The sequence below is a fragment of the Neoarius graeffei genome, chromosome 1 (genome assembly GCF_027579695.1).
Source record: "Neoarius graeffei isolate fNeoGra1 chromosome 1, fNeoGra1.pri, whole genome shotgun sequence".
NCBI classification, from domain to species: Eukaryota; Metazoa; Chordata; class Actinopteri; order Siluriformes; family Ariidae; genus Neoarius; species Neoarius graeffei.
In genome coordinates, this window is record NC_083569.1 from 115,354,663 (window position 1) to 115,377,098 (window position 22,436).

General features: G+C 43.5%; 2 pseudogenes; both read left to right on the forward strand.

The window, feature by feature from the left end:
- The window catches only part of LOC132885990 (titin-like), a 175,059-nt pseudogene that overhangs the window by 129,025 nt on the left and 23,598 nt on the right, over window positions 1-22,436 (forward strand).
- LOC132897923 (U2 spliceosomal RNA) lies at window positions 12,106-12,219 on the forward strand (annotated as a pseudogene).

The following is a 22,436-nucleotide window of genomic DNA, read 5'->3' on the forward strand; positions in this document are numbered from 1 at the left end:
TCAGCCGTGAAAAAAGCGGCATCCGCCGAAAGGCGTGCTGTTTGCATCCCTGCACGGAGGCCAGGGGACAGGGCAGGAATATTTTTGTTGATATGAGTGATCCGGTGCGATTTCGCGACCCCCCTGTTGAAGACCTCTGCGCTAAGCGACTGAAAACCGAGGTAAGGATTAGTATTATAATTTTGGGTGTATCAATTATTGATTATCATAATTCTGACTCGTTTCGCCATTTTGAATGTTTTCATCTCGGACTCTGGAAGCATTGCATCTCAATCAATCTCGAAAAATATCAACAAAAAAAAAACTAGCTTGCAACGGACTTTAGCTAGATCTATGATGAACTTTCAATGTATGATACAAAAATAATACTTCTTTCAACAGATCATTAGCCTTTGAGCAGAATTGTTTTTAACTTACCAGGATGTGTTATCGAGCTGACCGCTTTCAGTTTCATGAGGGCTGAATGAACTCTCACTCTCAGAATCATCTGACCCGTCAGAGTAAAGACAAGATCCATGTTCATGTGAATTTCCAGCTATCGGTTCGAATTGATAGGGTCTAACTTCACATCTCTGTGAAACATCGGGAATATCACTGTCGATGGTGTCCATTTCGGTAACCTGTTTACATTAGATTCCCAAGCGCTGGCTCCTTGGAAAGTTTTTGTGATGTCACGGGTCACGTGACCACCTAGCTCATTAACAAATCCTTGTTTTACGCTGATGTATAGAAAAACTTGAATAATGTGATGATTTTCACATTTTTGACGCCCTGCAGTGATTTAGATGGCATTTCTTATGTCCTTTATACATAATTATGCCCAGGTAAAAATCCATGTCCCATATCCTTTAAAACTATTCCTGTGCCATTCTCGAGGTCTCAAGGCATTTATAAACGAAAGTGAGGACATGGCTCTGCGTATATGCTTTAAGTTTTTTGAAAAGGACAGAGGAGTTCATGCTTTGCAGTTTATCTGTAATAGGACAAGCTGATTTTTTGCCTTATTAACTAAATGAGAGAGAAACAAATCAAGGCTGGTGAGGAAATACCTGTTTATAGCTACAATATAACGCATGTGATAACAGGGACATGCTTGTTTTGTTGATGCTCCACAACATAAATGGTAACTACAAATTGATAAGTGCGATGTTGTTCAATAAAAAATTAAAAAATGGTAATCATTGGCAAATTGCTTTAGTATCGGAGGAATGAAACACTTTGGTGCATGATGTTATCAGGAAATAATCATCTGTAGTAACACAAACTCCATCTCGTCACTGATTATTTTTCTGGAACAACACAACATGGTGTGATTTATTCCTTAAGTGTACATGTACAGTATAATACACTGTCTCTGAAACTAGAAGTCTCAAATATGAGAAATGTAAGAAATCATCTTCACTTGATTTACAGTGTAAATACAACATAGATTGGACAATAAATAACTTATAAATACTCTAGATGTAAATACACAGTAATTAATACAAACCCAGGTCAGAAAATGTTGGGACGGCGTGTTGAAATTGAAATTAAAACTGAAAACAATGATTTGTAAATAATTTTGGTCTGCATTACACTCAAAACCAAACAACAGCACATTATTTGAGTTTTTCACTCATTAATTTTTATTTATTGATTTATTTATTTACTTATTTATTTTTCAAAATAAACACTTATTTCAATTTTGATTTTTGCAACACATGTCCAAAAATTTGGGACAGTAAAGCATTTACCACTTTGTAATGTTGCCATTCTTTCTCTCAAAACTTAAGATGTTTAAGGAATGAAGACTCCAAGTAATGAAGTGTTTCAGGTGTTATTTTGTCCCATTCTTCCTGCAAACAGGTCTTAAGGTGTGTAACAGTACGGAGTCATCACTGGCATAATTTCCATTTCTAAATTCTCCACACATTCTCTATTGGGGACAGAGGGGACACGCCCTCTTCTTCCACAGCCACGCCTTTGTAATGTGAGCAGAATATGGTTTTGCATTGTCTTGTTGAAATTTCCCTGGAAAAAAATTTTGTCTTGAAGGCAGCAGATGTTGCTCCAAAATCTCAGTGTACTTTTCTGCATTAATGCTCCATCACAGAAGTGTAAGTTACCTTTGTCAAGGGCACTGACACAACCCCATACCATGACACACCCTGGCTTTTGGACTTGTTCCTGGTAACAATCTGGATGGTCCAGAGCACACAGTCTCCATTTCTTCCAAAAAAGACCTGGAACACTGATTCATCTGACCACAATACATGTTTCCACTGTGTGATGGTCCATTGCAGATGCCTCCGAGCCCAGAGAAGTCAACGGCTCTTCTGGACACAGTTAATCTAAGGCTTCCTTTTTGCACAGTGAAATTGTAACTGGTATTTGTGAATGTAACTCTGTATTGTAGCTTTACAAAGGTTGGCCAAAGTAATCCTGAGCCCATGTGGTTCTATCAGCGACAGATGAATGGCAGTTCTTGATGCAGTGCTGTCTGAGGGATCGGAGATCGCGGGTGTTCAGATTAGGCTTGAGCCCTTACCCTTTATGCACCAAAATTCCTCCAGATTCATTGACTCATTTAATGATGATATGCAACATAGAGGGTGAAATATCAAAATCCCTTTCTGTCTTTCTTTGAGAAACATTGTTTTGAAACATTTCAGTCATTTTCTCACACATTTCTTGACAAACTGGAGATCCTCAGCCCATCTTTGCTCCTCAAAGAAGACCCTTTCGTGGATACTAGTTTTGTCCCAAATCATGATTACAATCACCTGTTGACATCACTTGTTTCAAATCACATCATTATTGAATTGTTTTCCCTCGTTACTAGCCCTAAATTGCCTCATCCCAACTTTTTTTGGAATGTGTTGCAGGCCTGAAACACAGGAATGGATGGATGTATATTAACAAATGAAATGAAGTTAACCAACAAAACATGAAATATCTTGGGTTCATTCTCTTTGCAATGAATTACAAGTCAAAGTAAATTTAGAAATCACTGATTTGTTTTTTATTTGCATTTTCCATTTCTGAACTTGATTTGGGGTTGGTTATATAACATTATAATATGATGTTTCTAACTAAACATCTGACCTCCATCAAGTGTTGTAAAGTCACATTTATTTTGTTGAATAAAGCAATTTTCATAAACTATGATACAAAAGATAATGAGAGTTAAACACAAATTCACTGTAATGAAAACATGGGTTTAAAGGAACAGTCCACCGTACTTCCATAATGAAATGTGCTCTTATCTGAATTGAGACGAGCTGCTCCGTACCTCTCCAAGCTTTGCGCAACCTCCCAGTCAGTCAGACGCAGTCAGACGCGCTGTCACTCCTGTTCGCAATGTAGCTAGGCTCAGTATGGCCAATGGTATTTTTTGGGGCTGTAGTTAGATGCGACCAAACTCTTCCATGTTTTTCCTGTTTACATAGGTTTATATGACCAGTGATATGAAACAAGTTCAGTTACACAAATTGAAACGTGGCGATTTTCTATGCTATGGAAAGTCCGCACTATAATGACAGGCATACTAACACCTTCTGCGCGCTTAGGCAGCGCATTGATATGGAGCTCAGATATCAATGCGCTGCCGAAGCGCGCAGAAGGTGTTAGTACGCCTGTCATTATAGTGCGGACTTTCCATAGCGTAGAAAATCGCTACGTTTCAATTTGTGTAACTGAACTTGTTTCATATCACTGGTCATATAAACCTATGTAAACAGGAAAAACATGGAAGAGTTTGGTCGCATCTAACTACAGCCCCAAAAAATACCATTGGCCATACTGAGCCTAGCTACATTGCTAACAGGAGTGACAGCGCGTCTGACTGCGTCTGACTGACTGGGAGGTTGCGCAAAGCTTGGAGAGGTACGGAGCAGCTCGTCTCAATTCAGATAAGAGCATATTTCGTTATGGAAGTACGGTGGACTGTTCCTTTAATGTGTTTAAATAAAAATAGTACACCTATACCTGGTTGAAGATGTAATCTGAATCAGAATATTTCATTTCAACTTTTGCAAATTCTTCCAAATTATTGTTATTTAGTTGTAAATATCACTTAGGGTGTTTTCACACTTGGTCCCTTTCAGCCATCTAACCGAACTCAGATCGATGACTCAGCATTTTTTGCGCATATGTGAACACTCCAACCGTACCCAGACCCCTTTAAAGCGAACCGAACTGAGACCACCTCAGGAGGTGGTCTCAGTACGGTTTGCTAAAAATCAGCAGTACGGTTCGCCTAATCTGCGCATTGTGAACAAAAAGCGCACCGGGTTCACTTCGCCTTTTTCACTGTAGTTTAACCTTCTTCGTTTGCCATAGTTGGTCACGTGACTGTAGCAGGGAAACTCAACTTCCTTTTGGAACTTACCACAGCCGCTTTACAGTTCTCTGAACTTACTGACTGACGAGTCGGCCACAATAATATAACTATATTTTATATATATATATATATATATATATATATATATTTTTTTTTTTTTTTTTTTTTCCTTAATCCACACTATTTTGATCAAAGAATACAGCAGGGCAAGCATGGCAGCAGACATTTTGATTCAAGAGAAAATTACCCAGAATTCCGTGCACTGGGGGTCTGAGGGCTCTAGAGGACCTGGTGTGAACAGAAAGAGGACTGAGGCCCCATCAAAGCTTAACTGGACCAGAAAGAGAACCCAGTCCTCTTTGTAATAAATTCACAGTGTGAGCACAAAAAGAACAGAGTTCTTTTTCTGTTGGTCCACTTTTTGGTCCACTTAAAGAGGACTGAGTCTGATTCCTTTAAAGGGGACCAGGTGTGAAAACACCCTTAAACTCAGATGTGTAGTTCCACTCATCTAACGTCTTGGTGTAATTATGAATTATTTATAACTTTTCCTGACTGTGTATTTGGTCTTTTGTAGTTACTCTGTGACTCTGTAACCAGGGCTTTGTAAAATAAAGTGTTTCTGTAAGAAACCATAACTGCTGACAAATCACTTTAATCACATTCACACAAAATGGAACTGCTCACATCACGATCACCACTTATTGCTGATATAGCTGTTTTTCACAGCCCTGTTCTGCTTCCTTTTACCAGTGACAGAAAGACGAGTGTGTAAGAATGAATCATAATGTATATGGTTCATAAAGACTACAGCCGACATTATCCAGTTCAGTTTGGAAACAGATGATGCCTGTTCATAAATTCATTGAAAAATGTAGATTTTTTTTTTTTTTTAGTTTCTCAAAAATATGTCTTTGTAAATTAGATGATAAACATAATTTCCACTGTTCTGAAATAATCTTTATACAGTGGGTACGGAAAGTATTCAGACCCCTTTAAACTTTTCACTCTTTGTTTCATTGCAGCCATTTGCTAAAATCAAAAAAAGTTCATTTTATTTCTCATTAATATACACTCATCACCCCATCTTGATAGAAAAAACCCGAAATGTAGAAATTTTTGCAAATTTATTAAAAAAGAAAAACTGAAATATCACGTGGTCATAAGTATTCAGACCCTTTGCTCAGTATTGAGTAGAAGCACCCTTTTGAGCTAGTACAGCCATGAGTCTTCTTGGGAATGATGCAACAAGTTTTTCACACCTGGATTTGGGGATCCTCTGCCATTCTTACTTGCAGATCCTCTCCAGTTCCGTCAGGTTGGATGGTGAACGTTGGTGGACAGCCATTTTCAGGTCTCTCCAGAGATGCTCAATTGGGTTTAGGTCAGGGCTCTGGCTGGGCCAGTCAAGAATGGTCACAGAGTTGTTCCAAAGCCACTCCTTTGTTATTTTAGCTGTGTGCTTAGGGTCATTGTCTTGTTGGAAGGTGAACCTTCGGCTCAGTCTGAGGTCCTGAGCACTCTGGAAGAGGTCTTCTTCCAGGATATCTCTGTACTTGGCCGCATTCATCTTTCCTTCAATTGCAACCAGTCGTCCTGTCCCTGCAGCTGAAAAACACCCCCATAGCATGATGCTGCCACCACCATGTTTCACTGTTGGGATTGTATTGGGCAGGTGATGAGCAGTGCCTGGTTTTCTCCATACCGCTTAGAATTAATGCCAAAAAGTTCAATCTTCATCTCATCAGACCAGAGAATCTTATTTCTCATAGTCTGGGAGTCCTTCATGTGTTTTTTGGCAACCTCTATGCGGGCTTTCACATGTCTTGCACTGAGGAGAGGCTTCCGTCGGGCCACTCTGCCATAAAGGCCCGACTGGTGGAGGGCTGCAGTGATGGTTGACTTTGTGGAACTTTCTCCCATCTCCCTACTGCATCTCTGGAGCTCAGCCACAGTGATCTTTGAGTTCTTTATCTCTCTCACCAAGGCTCTTCTCCCACGATTGCTCAGTTTGGCTGGACGGCCAGGTCTAGGAAGAGTTCTGGTCGTCCCAAACTTCTTCCATTTAAGGATTATGGAGGCCACTGTGCTCTTAGGAACCTTGAGTGCTGCAGAAATTCTTTTGTAACCTTGGCCAGATCTGTGCCTTGCCACAATTCTGTCTCTGAGCTCCTTGGGCAGTTCCTTCGACCTCATGATTCTCATTTGCTCGGACATGCACTGTGAGCTGTAAGGTCTTATATAGACAGGTGTGTGCCTTTCCTAATCAAGTCCAATCAGTTTAATTAAACACAGCTGGACTCCAATGAAGGAGTAGAACCATCTCAAGGAGGATCAGAAGAAATGGACAGCATGTGAGTTAAATATGAGTGTCACAGCAAAGGGTCTGAATACTTATGACCATGTGATATTTCAGTTTTTCTTTTTTAATAAATTTGCAAAAATTTCTACATTTCTGTTTTTTTTCTGTCAAGATGGGGTGCTGAGTGTACATTAATGAGAAATAAAATGAACTTTTTTTATTTTAGCAAATGGCTGCAATGAAACAAAGAGTGAAAAATTTAAAGGGGTCTGAATACTTTCCGTACCCACTGTATATGAATGATGATGAATTAATAATGATAGCTTTGATATTTTATCATTTTTCTACAGTAAGACCTAAACCAGTGGCATCCGTGAATCCTGATAAACAGGTGTTCAGTGGAGACGCCGTCACTCTGAGATGTGACATACAGGATGAAAGTGTCTCTAGCTGGCAGTACAGCTGGTATAAAGATCCTTCACACAGTCATGTCAGTAGTGAACAGGTGTACACAATCAGTGGTGTTAAAGTGACCCACACAGGTAACTACACCTGTAGAGGAGCAGAGAGAGGAGGCTCACGCTCATCACACTTCAGTGATGCTGTTACACTGACTGTATCCGGTGAGTGTGGAAGATGATTTTTTTTTTTGAAAATGTACAATTAGACATACATGAAAAACTTCTTACTGTGTATTAAATAAATCTCAGAAAATAAACCCTAGTTTTGTGTTTCCTGTGTAACAGAGAGACCACGGGCAGTACTGAGTATATCTCCACAGAGCTGGCTGACTGAAGGAGACTCAGTGACTCTAAGCTGTGAGGTTACAGGCTCCTCTACAGACTGGACATTCAGCTGGTACACAACTGTTCCCTACAGATCCGGATTAACTCAAATAACAAATAGTCGTGGCTATAACATGTCTGTGGAGCTCCTCTCAAACAGCAGCAGAGGATCTGAAGGCAAATACACTCTCAGTCCTGCTGCTCTGAATCACACAGGAATTTATATGTGCAGAGGAGAGAGAGGAGAACCAGCCTTTCACACACAGTACAGCAATCCACAGCCTCTATGGATCACTGGTGAGGAACATTAACAATGGGTTTGGGTTAAAGTTTCTGACTGCAAAGTTGAATTCTGGGTAAAATGTTCTATTTCTATTGCTGTTGGAATTTTGAGATGCTTTGTTGCTGCACACACTGTGTCTCCTATGTGTAAATATTTTGCCGAGATAAAATACGTCCCACATTTTACGATTCCGGAGATCGCTGAAGCAAGTGTGCAACAATATCACATGACCACTGTGGGGCGTGTTGGACCTACTTTTAACCAAAACAAGTCAGTGTGGGCAAACATGGCGGACTCGGCTCTCCTGCCAGCTAAAATCCAGTGGAAATGAAAAGGAAAGCCTGCCTAGTGAGTGTAACTGCAAGATAATGCCAGGGCTTGACATTAACAGTTGTCCGCTTGTCCGGGACAAGTGATCCTTTATGTCGGACAAGTTCATCGTCTGTTACTTGTCCGATCGGACAAGTGCCAAAATACGCCGATAATCGGGTTACATATCAAATTTATCAGTTTATTCACATGATTTCCGAAGCATCTCACTCGACATATTGTTTTGATGAATCGCCGGATGTTTCTATTTGGAAAGAGCGATGTGCGCATGCGCAATATTCAGACCCTCCAGGATTTCGCGATGTTGTGATTTGCAACTTCAACGCAAATTCAACCAATCCCCGCGAATTCAGGGCGGTGTTGCAATTTTATCCAATCACGACAACTTTCCTGCAAATTTGACCAATCGTTGGCGTCGTCTTGAGGTGACGTCGACAAAATACCTTCCGCCTTACTTCTGTGTATACGTTCAAGAGAAGCAGCATGTGCGAGTCAGTGTTTATATAGGCTTAAATTCTGTTACTGAAAGTGTGTTATGTTTACGGTGAAGGACTGTGTGCACTTTATTTTTTTACTTAATACAAGAAATTAAGCGGGTGGCACGGTGGTGTAGTGGTTAGCGCTGTCACCTCACAGCAAGAAGGTCCGGGTTCGAGCCCCATGGCCAACGAGGGCCTTTCTGTGTGGAGTTTGCATGTTCTCCCCGTGTCCGCATGGGTTTCCTCCGGGTGCTCCGGTTTCCCCCACAGTCCAAAGACATGCAGGTTAGGTTAACTGGCGACTCTAAATTGACCGGAGGTGTGAATGTGAGTGTGAATGGTTGTCTGTGTCTATGTGTCAGCCCTGTGATGACCTGGCGACTTGTCCAGGGTGTACCCTGCCTTTCGCCCGTAGTCAGCTGGGATAGGCTCCAGCTTGCCTGCAACCCTGTAGAACAGGATAAAGCAGCTAGAGATAATGAGATGAGACAAGAAATTAATGGATGCCAACATTTTTACCAAAAAGGTATTTAATTTTCCATTGTTTAGGCAGCTTCAGTATCATACTGTGAGATCCTGTTCAAATTGTTTTTTTTTTCTTCTTTGAAACCTGAGCCATTTATTTTATTAGTTTATAATTATTGTTTAATTTAGTCTTCAGGAGAGACTGCCTGCACACAGTACTCGTATTAATAGTTTTTTTTTTCTTGCATGAAAGCTGAGGCAATTATATTATATTTTAAGGTAACTTCATGTTGTGCTGTGAGGTTCTATGCACTTTAACTTTTGAACCAACAGGTGCATTTGGATAAGTAAAGCCTATTTTTTCTGCATTTTTGTAGTCCTGGTAATCTTTTATATTGGTAAAGTTGTTTATAGGACCATTTCTCAGTGTCTTTGTTTTTTTAATCAATAGTTTTTCAGTAATAACTTAATATTTAACATATCACTCAATTTTAATCACAAAAAGAGAAAATTGCAACAATTTTTCGCAACTTTCACTTCCTCCCGCAATGTAATCGCAACAAAAACTGAAAAAACACCGCAACTTTCATTGCAATTTTTTGGAAAACCCCCCACAACATCAGACATTTTAGCCCACAACAATCACAAAAAAGGCCCGCGAAATCCTGGGGGGACTGAATATTCCACTTGCGAAACCGGCCAATACCGCTTCGTGTATTTGAGCTGAAAAGTAAACAGTCATTTATGATTGGTTTTAATCATGTCATACACATGGATTTGTTGACATTTCTGTTGGTGGGATCATTATTCAACTGTATATTTACGTTGAGTATGTGGTAATTTCCAAATCTTTGAATTGTTGTTGATGGTGTTCATGATAAAAATTTAGACATTTAGAAAATGTCCCTCCTGAAGTTCGGCTTCACAAAGAAGTCTAGTGAATCCGAAGCATCTGGTGCTGAAAAGAAGAGGAAACAATCACAGCAGAACTATGAAAGCAAGAGAGAGCGGAAATTTCTCAATTCTTGGAAGGATGAATTTGAATGGGTCCAAGACACCGGAGATGGAATGCAATGTTCTGTGCATATCGCATCCTACTTATGCTGATGTCTCGAGCAGCATGTTTAAAGGTACAGCTTCATATAGGCGAGACATTCTAGTGTCTCATGGCAAGAGTACAAGCCACAAGCGGTGTGATGCAAATGCAACAAATGCAATAAAGATTGTTGGGTTACAAATTGTTTTTTTTTTCTCAAATATTTCTTCAGACAAGTCAACTTCACATTCGGACAAGTAAATTTCCTTTCAACTTGCCCGACAGGACAAGTGGTTTCAAAAGTTAATGTAGAGCCCTGCCTACTTTTAACCAAAACAAGTCAGTGTGGGCAAACATGATGGACTCGGCTCTCCTGCCAGCTAAAAGCCAGTGTAAATGAAAAGGAAAGCCTGCCTAGTGAGTGTGACTGCAAGATAGAGCAAGGTTAGATGACATGTCATTTTTCTGGACAGATAACTAAATCTTTCTAGCTAGCGTTTTGCTATCTTAGCCTTAGAACCCATGAGCTCGACTCCACGGTAGTGTCTATGGAGTTATAGAGATCTTGCAGTCACATGACCGGAAAGTACACAGCCGCCATCTTGTTGGTAAAAAACACCGCTGAATACTGCTGCACTCGTGTACAGAATGGATCAATTTCAACCGACGGACTACACGGCTCATTTTTCTAATGAACAGATAACTAGATATATGTCTAAAATAAACGATCTACAGATTAGTGACCCTTATGGCTTACCGGACAGAGTTTTCAGGACCGTGTCAGTGGATATTGAACTGCCAGCGGAATACCCGGACGTGTATAATTACCTCATCAACTTTCCCTCGCTGTTCAGTGGTGAAGCACTGTGTGCTTATAAATCTCTGGACAGTTATCTTTACAGAAATTCAGGATTTGTCAGCAACTCAGATGTGGCATCTTGTAAACAAGAAAATAACAATCCTCATTGGATGGGTAAGTCACTTAAGTATTGAGTATAGCACTGACCAGCCGATTATAGAATAGAATAAGGTAATTCCAGCTGTAATTCCAAATCGTCCGTCTTGTTTACCATGGATCTGGCGTTGGAGAGATAGAGGCTTAGCAGTGGAGGTTTGAGTGGCTGTTTTCTGAGCTTAGTCAACAGGCCGGCTCTGCAGCCTCACTTTTGCTTCCACTCCCGGCGCCGCCTCCTTCGCTTTGCTTCCGATAACAATCCACGGAGACCCCGCTGGTCTCGCTATCTTGTCCGGAATGTTGTGCATGCGATGGAAATCGCTACAAACCGTCATTTTCTGCTGGAAACCAATGTCCAGTAAGTCCATATGGTTGTAGTGGATATTGAAGTCCGGTACAGACAAACAACACGCAAAAATACACACAAAAAACATAACAAACGTGCACAGGTAGGGAAAGCTTGTAGCCGCAGCCGTTATAGTAGAATTGTATATAGTAGGGTTTTCCAGAAGAAAAGGTAGAAGTAAAAGCAGAAGTAGAACCAGAAGTAGAAGGCAGAAATATGGCATTTGACTGACAAGATGGCGTCTGTCACAATCTGGATCGGCTGTGACGTCACATGCAAGTGCTCCATACACCTAATGTTTTGATCTTATAAAGAAAGAAATGATAACACAAAAGCAGTAACAGAGAAAATATATATTTGTCTTTTTTTTCATGGATCTATTCATGAAGGTCAACCACAAATTACATCCCTGTGACTCAGAACTCTCCGAGGTTGATGCAGAGTCACAATGTTTTCTGCGCGTCATCATCCTGGTGTGACGCAGTTCCATAGTTATGGTAATTAGTTAAAGCTCCCCACATTCAGCTGTTTCCTGTTTCTGTAGGGCCGTACCGTATACCTTAAGAGGGAGGAAAATGGTCCCATAACAGAGAAAAGTGACCCTCGGAACATCAAAATGATCACATCTTGTCAGCATTATATTGTTCTTGTGAGATGTAGGAAAATGCCATGCATGGAAAAAAACTGAACATTTCAGATCACTTTGCAGTCAGCACCGTTAAATAGAGGACGTTATGGTGGTGTGAATGTCAGTTGAGATTAATTCAACATTTATTAATATGTATAAGGCAGTTAAAGAACCCTTCACTTCTCAGCCTTTTGGCTAAGATCAAGTGTAGTATTTGTTCTTATCAGTTTAATATCTGATATGTTCTCTAAATGAGCAAGTTTTTGGGCAGCACGGTGGTGTAGCGTTTAGCACTGTCGCCTCACAACAAGAAGGTTCTGGGTTCGAGCCCAGTGGCCGATGGGGGGCCTTTCTGTGTGGAGTTTGCATGTTCTCCCCGTGTCTGCATGGGTTTCCTGAGGGTGCTCCGGTTGCCCCACAGTTCAAAGACATATGGTAAGGTAAACATGGGGCAGCCATGGGCTGAAGTGCCCTTGAGCAAGGTACCTAACCCAACCCCTAGCTGCTCCCCGGGTGCTGTAGTATGGCTGCCCACTGCTCTGGGTGTGTGTGCATGTGTTCACTGCTTCAGATGGGTTAAATGCAGAAAATGAATTTCACGGTGCTTGAACATGCATGTGGCAAATAAAGGTTTCTTCGTCGTCTTCTTCTTCTTCTTCTGAATGCTGGTTGAGTTTGATGACAAGAGCCATGTGCTGTATTTTTGTGCCGTCTCTGCTCCTCATTTTGTCATTGGTTTATTTTCCCTGAAATAAAGAGAATGAAGGAGATGATTGAGGATCTATGGGCTGGAGGGTTTTATTATAAAATCCAGAAAGCCAGAGCAGGTCAACACTAGAGATGTAACTGAATATGAATATATTATTTAGAATGAACAGGGGTGGGTTTCCCGAAAGTCTCTTAAAGGTGGGGTATGAAATTTTGGAATAACGGTTCCTGCAAGCCATATTTTGAAAAGAAACACGCCCGCCCTCGCCATGCTCCCCCCCCCCCCCCCCGCGCATCTCCAACCCTCCTCCCCCTTAGAGCAGAGTGTAGAGAGCTTGGAAAAATAGCTCAAACTTTCTCATTTAAACTGTGTTTTTAGCCCCAATTTTCACTCCACACACATACAGTGGGGCAAAAAAGTATTTAGTCAGTCACTAATTGTGCAAGTTCTCCCACTTAAAAAGATGAGAGAGGCCTGTAATTTTCATCATAGGTATACCTCAACTATGAGAGACAGAATGGGGGGAAAGAATCCAGAAAATCACATTGTCTGATTTTTAAAGAATTTATTTGCAAATTATGGTGGAAAATAAGTATTTAGTCAATAACAAAAGTTCATCTCAATACTTTGTTATATACCCTTTGTTGGCAATGACAGAGGTCAAACGTTTTCTGTAAGTCTTCACAAGGTTTTCACACACTGTTGCTGGTATTTTGGCCCATTCCTCCACGCAGATCTCCTCTAGAGCAGTGATGTTTTGGGGCTGTCGCTGGGCAACACAGACTTTCAACTCCCTCCAAAGATTTTATATGGGGTTGAGATCTGGAGACTGGCTAGGCCACTCCAGGACCTTGAAATGCTTCTTATGAAGCCACTCCTTCATTGCCCGGGCGGTGTGTTTGGGATCATTGTCATGCTGAAAGACCCAGCCACGTTTCATCTTCAATGCCCTTGCTGATGGAAGGAGGTTTTCACTCAAAATCTCACGATACATGGCCACATTCATTCTTTCCTTTACATGGATCAGTTGTCCTGGTCCCTTTGCAGAAAAACAGCCCCAAAGCATGATGTTTCCACCCCCATGCTTCACAGTAGGTATGGTGTTCTTTGGATGCAACTCAGCATTCTTTCTCCTCCAAACACGACAAGTTGAGTTTTTACCAAAAAGTTCTATTTTGGTTTCATCTGACCATATGACATTCTCCTAATCCTCTTCTGGATCATCCAAATGCTCTCTAGCAAACTTCAGACGGGCCTGGACATGTACTGGCTTAAGCAGGGGGACACGTCTGGCACTACAGGATTTGCGTCCCTGGCAGCGTAGTGTGTTACTGACGGTAGCCTTTGTTACTTTGGTCCCAGCTCTCTGCAGGTCATTCACTAGGTCCCCCTGTGTGGTTCTGGGATTTTTGTTCACCGTTCTTGTGATCTTTTTGACCCCACGGGGTGAGATCTTGCGTGGAGCCCCAGATCGAGGGAGATTATCAGTGGTCTTGTATGTCTTCCATTTTCTAATAATTGCTCCCACAGTTGATTTCTTCACACCAAGCTGCTTACCTATTGCAGATTCAGTCTTCCCAGCCTGGTGCAGGTCTACAATTTTGTTTCTGGTGTCCTTTGACAGCTCTTTGGTCTTGGCCATAGTGGAGTTTGGAGTGTGACTGTTTGAGGTTGTGGACAGGTGTCTTTTATACTGATAACGAGTTCAAACAGGTGCCATTAATACAGGTAACGAGTGGAGGACAGAGGAGCCTCTTAAAGAAGTTGTTACAGGTCTGTGAGAGCCAGAAATCTTGCTTGTTTGTAGGTGACCAAATACTTATTTTACCGAGGAATTTACCAATTAATTCATTAAAAATCCTACAATGTGATTTCCTGGATTCTTTCCCCCCATTCTGTCTCTCATAGTTGAAGTGTACCTATTATGAAAATTACAGGCCTCTCTCATCTTTTTAAGTGGGAGAACTTGCACAATTGGTGGCTGACTAAATACTTTTTTGCCCCACTGTAATTTTCTCAAAAGTAGTAGCCACGCTTGTCCTGATTTACACAATGTGTCTACCTACACGATAGGACTTGCAGTTTTTGAATGAGAAGCCTGAAAGTGAGGAGAGCACAGCCGCCCAGCCCCATAGACTGCCATTATAAACTTGGCAGAAAAGTCACTCGTTTTTAACTCGCTCTAGTGACCTCATTTTTTACACTACAGACAAAAACATTACACCAGTTTGTTCAAGAGATCCTTGTGGCACTCAGTGTCAAATAATTTTGTGAATATCTCCTTCCGTTTTCGTGTAAATCCCCATTGTTTGGAGGAAGCGCACTGAGAGAATCCTGCGCTCTGTGTGACACTGCTCTCTCTCTCTCTCTCTCTCTCTCTCACACACACAGAAGGGACGGGCTGCTCGGGCTTCAGTCTGATTGACGTGTCAGTATCCAATCATTTTGAGGTGGTACCTCGATATGATTGGATGGCATTTTTCCTTTATTTTACACTGTAGACTGGATTAAAATATTTCATTTTTGGGTCAAACCTTCTATTGTACTGCTTGCAACATGGGTGTGAGGAGCTTTTCAAGCAATATGGTAAAAAATACTCCTGAAAAAAATCTCATACTCCACCTTTAAATTACCTTTTAAGAGCCATCGTCAAGCTAATGTGGCTTTCCCGAACAACATCGTTGCCTAAGTAGTCCTTTAGTTGCTCGAAATTTATGAGAGACCCAGACTACTCGTTCAAAACAAAGAGCGACTCTCTCACAGCCGAATACACCGACTGCGCATGCACTGTAGAGGGACGCTCACAGTCAACAGGGGAAATTGGTGTTGAATCTGCTGCCTGTGTTAAATTATTTTTCTTTTAATTATTTTTCTGGTGCAAGTACATCCAGTTAATTCTTAAATAAATAAGCAAAACTTTATGAATACTGTATATTTCAATATGTTATGGAATTATATATGGATATCATAATGTCACATTGATATCGCCACATTTTAATCAAATGTAACTCCATTAGGCGAGTGATTCACTAATTTAGTGTCATAAATGAGACACATTTCTGCACCTCTAACATTGTGTGTGTGTGTGTCCCCGAGAGAGAGAGAGGTTTTGACCTGTGTGTAATGTGTACCAAAGGAGGTTGAATTGACCTCCTTTTTATATATATATATATATATATATATATATATATATATATATATATATATAAAATGGGGTGGCATAGTGGTTAGCGCTGTCGCCTCACAGCAAGAAGGTCCGGGTTCGAACCCTGTGGCCGGCGAGGGCCTTTCTGTGTGGAGTTTGCATGTTCTCCCTGTGTCCGCATGGGTTTGCTCCGGTTTCCCCTTAAGACATGCAGGTTAGGTTAACTGGTGACTCTAAATTGACCGTAGGTGTGAGTGTGAATGGTTGTCTGTGTCTATGTGTCAGCCCTGTGATGACCTGGCGACTTGTCCAGGGTGTACCACGCCTTTCGCCCGTAGTCAGCTGGGATAGGCTCCAGCTTGTCTGCGACCCTGTAGAACAGGATAAAGCGGCTAGAGATAATGAGATTATATATATATATATATATATATATATATATATATATATATATATTTATAGACAGATTAGGAGGTCAATTTATATATAAGGAGGTCAGTACAACTTCCTTAGGTACACACTACACACAGATCAAAACCTCTCTCTCTCTCTCTCTCTCTCTCTCTGTGTGCACTTATAAAGGAGATCATTGCCCACTCAGCACTGTGGATAACAGTTGAAATAATCCTGACTGCATGATCAGGGGGTAACAGTGAAATGAGTGAGCATGGGGAACACATTGACTAAATTATTTAGCTTATTATTTGCTCATTCTTTCGTGTGAACGTTTGTTCATTTAATTAAAAACACACTTGGAATAAAAATACTGCCCAAAAACATAAAATGGTTTCATTATTTAATTACCACATTATATTTGTAATGCTTCCAGATGATACTATATTGTAGCCGTTCGGATGGGTGGGTGGAGCACAGAGGGATGGCAGGCCAGAACTGAGTTCACAAACCCATTTATTTTAGCTTTTCAGCCTTAACTATACACACACACACACACACACACACTCCCGTCGTCTGGTTGGGGAGAGAGCCCTCTCTGCTCTCGCTCTCTTCCTTAAATAGGGCACGGTCACTGGGGAAGACACACAAACACATTAATCAACCTCAGGTGCAGTGATCCTGCCACTTACCTTCCCCGACTCCGCCCTCCGGTCATAGACCGACACTTGGCCATGCCCCCGCTGCCACATACCCCCACCGCCCGACTCAGGCCGGGCGGCTGTCCGGCCTCCAGCCAACTCCCCCCCCCCGACGGGAGAGGAAGTCCGCCACGGCCATCTGCGCCCCCGGCCTGTGGATCACCTTGAAGTTGAAGGGTTGGAGTGCCAGATACCAACGGGTGATCCGTGCGTTGGCATCCTTCATGCGGTGGAGCCACTGGAGGGGCGCGTGGTCTGAACAGAGGGTGAAAGGGCGTCCCAGCAGGTAGTAATGGAGGGTGAGGACCACCCACTTGATCGCTAGGCACTCCTTTTCAATGGTGCTGTAGCGCCCCTCACGCACCGACAGCTTCCTACTGATATACAACACTGGGCAGTCCTCCCCCTCCACCTCCTGGGACGAAACCGCCCCCAGCCCTCTGTCCGACACATCCGTCTGTAACATAAAGGGGAGAGAAAAGTCAGGGGAGTGTAAAAGTGGCCCCCCACACAGTGCAGCCTTTACCTCAGAAAAAGCCCGCTGGCATTGCTCTGTCCACTGGACCGGATCTGGTGCCCCCTTTTTAGTCAGATCAGTCAGCGGGCTGGTGACGTCCGAATAGTTACGTATAAACCTACGATAATAGCCAGCCAGCCCCAGGAATGGTCTCACCCCCTTTTTGGTCTTGGGCCTCGGGCAGGCCACAATTGCCGCTGTCTTGTTAATTTGGGGACGCACCTGCCCGCTGCCCAAGTGGAAGCCCAGATACCGTACTTCCACCTGCCCAATCGCACACTTCTTCGGTTTGCAGGGATGAGAATTTTCCACCGATCGGCGGATTTCCGAATTTTTCAGACCAAAATGATCGTTTTTGAGAGTGCGCGCACGAAATTAAGGTCTGCATCACGCATCTTAGAATGTGCGCGCGCGAGGGAGACTGTGTGCTTGTTCATGTAGCGCATGCCAGACAAAGAGCATCCTGATTGGGTTACTCAGCAAAATAAGCCAATCAGCTTTCAGTGTGGGTGGGCTTTTATCTCTTTTCTCGAGGACCGGAGTTTTCAGCTGAGTCAGTGCAGCCTACAGGATCGGCATGGCAGAGAGAGCATGCGTGCGCCCCAAAAAACCAAAGCGTAAAACCCACTTCAGCTCAGATTACACAAAAGAATCTCCGTCTAATAATAATCTCCCTGTCTAATAATAATCTCCGTGTCTAATAATAATCTCCCTGTTTAATAATATCCTTGTCTAATAATGATCTCCCTGTCTAATAATGATCTCCCTGTCTAATAATAATATCCCTGTCTAATAATCTCCCTGTCTAATAATCTCCCTGTCTAATAATAATCTCCCTGTCTAATAATCTCCCTGTCTAATAATCTCCCTGTCTAATAATAATCTCCCTGTCTAATAATAAAGAAAATAAATAAGTACATAAATAAATAAAATAGCCAAAAATCATTAGTCCCTGGAACCCCTGGGCCCCACCCCCCTGGGCCATGGGCCCCGCCCTGGTTTTTTCAGACTTTTTAAATATTTTTCATTCTCATCCCTGGGGTTGGCTGTGAGACCCGCTCGCCTCAGCGACCTAAGGACGGCCCTCAGATGTTGGAGGTGCCTCGGCCAGTCATTACTATAGATAATGATATCATCGAGGTAGGCTGCCACATAGGTGGCGTGGGGGCGGAGGACCCTATCCATCAGCCGCTGAAACATAGCGGGCACCCCAAACAGCCCAAAAGGAAGTGTGACAAACTGGTGTAAGCCGAACGGTGTGGAAAAGGCCGTGTTTTCTCGGGATAATGGAGTCAAGGGGATCTGCCAATAACCCTTTGTTAAATCCAGTGTTGAGTAAAAGCGAGCTGTGCCTAGTTGATCGAGTAACTCATCAATATGAGGCATTCGGTACGCGTCGAATTTAGACACCACGTTGACTTTCCTATAGTCTACACAGAACCGGACCAACCCGTTGGCCTTGGGTACCAAGAGCAACGGGCTGCTGCAGTCACTGTGGGACTCCTCGACGATGCCCATTTCGAGCATGGCCTCGAGTTCTTCCCAAACCACCTTTTTCTTGTGTTTGGGTAGCCTGTAAGGGCGGCTACGCACTACCACCCCCGGGGGCATCTCCATGTGGTGCTCTATGAGGTTGGTGCGGCCGGGCAGGGGCGAGAATACGTCCGAAAACTCGGTCTGCAACTGGGCAACCTCTGCGAGTTGGGTCGGGGAGAGGTGGTCTCCACAGGGGACTGGAGAGGTACGTGATGCCAATGCTCCTTTTTGAACCTCCGGCCCCTGCTCTGCCTTCTCCGGAACCACCGACACCAATGCCACGGGGACCTCCTCATTCCAGAGTTTGAGCAGATTGAGGTGGTAAACCTGTAACGCCCCACCCCTGTCCATTCGCCTCACCTCATAGTCAACATTCCCAACTCGCCGTGTGACCTCAAAGGGTCCTTGCCACTTGGCAACTAATTTGGAGCTCAATGTGGGCAACAGTACGAGTACTTTATCTCCCTGTGTGAACTCCCTGAGACGCGTACCCTTGTCGTACAGGCGGGTTTGTCATTCTTGGGCCTGCCGCAAATTCTCCTGGGTTAGGTGGGTGAGTGTGTGGAGTTTTGCATGCAGGTCAATAATGTATTGGATTTCATTTTTACTTGGTGAAGATCACTCCTCCCAATTGTCCCGCAGCACATCTAGAATGCCGCACGGCTTACGCCCATATAACAATTCAAATGGGGAGAACCCCGTGGAGGCTTGGGGGACCTCTCGCACTGAAAACAACAAGGGTTCAAGCCACTTATCCCAATTATGTGCATCCTCACTTATGAATTTTTTAATTATATTCTAGAGGGTGCAATTGAACCATTCAACTAAACCGTCCATTTGTGGGTGATACACGCTGGTGCGGATCGGCTTAATACCCAACAACCTATACAGTTCATTTAGTGTACTTGACATAAACGAGGTGCCTTGGACAGTCAGAATCTCTTTCGGGATTCCCACTCGGGAGATAACGCAGAAGAGCACCTCCACAATACTGTGTGCTGAGATATTGCGAAGAGGCACTGCTTCCGGGTATCACGTTGCATAGTCCACCAGAACTAATATAAAGCGGTACCCTCGTGTTGACCGACAAGATCCATCCCAATTCTTTTGAACGGGGTCTCGATTAATGGGAGAGGGCGCAAAGGCGCTTTTGGAATGGCCACTGGATTTTCTAACTGGCATTCGCGGCATGTCGTACACTACCTACGGACATCGCCGCGAATCCCTGGCCAATAGAACCGGGCCATTATTCCGGCTAGTGTTTTATCCTGCCCTAAGTGTCCAGCCATGGGATTAAAGTGAGCCGCCTGGAATATGAATTCCCGGTGTCTCTTCGGAATCAAAAGCTGCATGACTTGCTCTTTTAGTCTGAGTGTCCTGCATCACTCAGTATAATCTATCCTTCATAATTGCGAAGTAGGGGAAGGACGGGGTGGTGTTTGGCTGGAGCATTTGACCATCGATTACTCTCGCTTGGTCAAATGCATGCCGCAGAGTCTCGTCTCGCGGCTGCTCTAATAGAAAATCCGTGAGGGATTCCCCAATAGAGAGAGGAGGAGCTGGCAGCTCCTCACTCTGACACGGAGATGACGTAGACGGCTCTGTGACAGCTGCTCCCGCCAACACGACACCGGGACCTCCCGTTATTAAACTACGGCAGGACCCACTCTTCACTAGGTGACTCATTAATTCCCCAAATCCCAGCCAATCCATCCCCAAAATTATCGAGTGGGTAAGGTGAGGATTAACCGCCGCCTTCACTATAAATTTTTCCCCTCGAAAAAAAATGTGGACCGACACTAAAGGGTAGTTGTGAACATCCCCGTGCACACACAACACCTTCACCAATTGTGCTCTCCCCAATGCCTCGTCTTGCACCAGGTTTTGGTGGATTGAGGTCTGATTAGTACAACCAGAATCCACCAACGCCTGATGTGTATCCCCTTGGATACTCACCGGTATGCGATACGCTCCGGCCCGATCGAGGGCGGCTCCTGGCGCATTGGGGATCCGAACCACTGCGCCCACCTCCATTACTGAGCACTGCTGTTGGGGATGGCCCGGCTCCCCGCAGCACCAGCAAACCGGCCCGGGCTTCCTCTCTGCACTGGTGCTCTGGGGCTCACTCACCTGGGGGGGGGGGGGGGGGGGGGGGGAGACAGACACAGAAGGGAGAAACAGGAGGGCACCATGGGTGCGGTGGGCCGGCTGGGGCCGGCCCCCGCCTCTGCGGTGGGGGAACGGGGCGAGGATGAGACACAGGAGGAGAGAGAGAGAGAGAGAGAGAATCAACCTCATTAATCAATCTCAGGTGCAGTGATTCTGCCACTTACCTCAGGTGCAGTGATTCTGCCACTTACCTTCCCTGACTCCGCCCTCCGGTCACAGACCGATGCTTGGCCACGCCCCTGCTGCCAAATTCTCTTATTTTAAACACTTTATATTTCATTAGATTTTGGTTAAAAATGAATGCTATGTGACCTTATCTACTGGATTTAGCAACTACTAATGCCTTCAGCAACGACAGTACAATTGCCTTTAGCAACTACTAATGCCTGTATCGAGGATGCGCATTACAAAGATGCTCTTCAGATTCCTTCTTACGAGTGAGTTCAGTCTCTCAACTCGCTCTTTAGCTCTAAAGGGCAACATTACTGGGAAACCCACCCCGATCATGTGTTCTTAACAGATACAAAGATGTTAACAGGAGGCACAAAATTCTGGGGTTGTTTTGTTTGTTTTCAGGAAACTTTTCAGAAAGACAAACCCATAAATACTTCAGGTTTAAACACTAATGGACCTTTTCCACTACCCTTTTTCAGCCCAACACAGCTCTGTTAGGGTTTTGCTGGTATTCGAACCCAGGTCGTTGGTGTGATAATCCAGCAAACCCCCACTAGGCCACCAGGGGGATGATTCAAGTGCAGAGGCGTGAAGCGAAAGTAGAGTATCAAAAAACAGTTTATTTACACTATTTACAATCCAATGGAAAAAACAAAAAGAAAATCCAAAAGCTCAGAAGATAAACCAAAAATAAAAATATCCAAAGGTTAAATGTCCAAAAACAAAAGGAAAGACAAAATGCTGAACGGTCAGAAGATCAAAAAGGTACAAAGTCCAAAGAAAGCAAAAATATCAAAAACACAATGGCACAGGCAAGATACGTGGGACAGAGGAAACTAGCACTAGACAGCATAGCCTAAAGACTCCGTGACAAGGAAACAAACAGAGGGGTATTTATACACAAACTAATTAAGGAACAGGGCGGGGCAGGAAACAGGCAATCAAGACAAACACAAAACACAGTGGCGGCCTCTAGAGGCCAAAACAAACATGACAAGATAAACATAACAGCGGCCTCTAGAGGCCAAAACAGTCCCAGTCCTAACAGGACCCCCCCCCCCCCCCCCCCCCCCCCCCCCCAGGAGCGTCTCCTGACGTTCCCAGGGCGATCCGAATGGGCTGAATGGAAGTTCTGACAAAGTCCTTTATCTAAAATGTCCCAGGC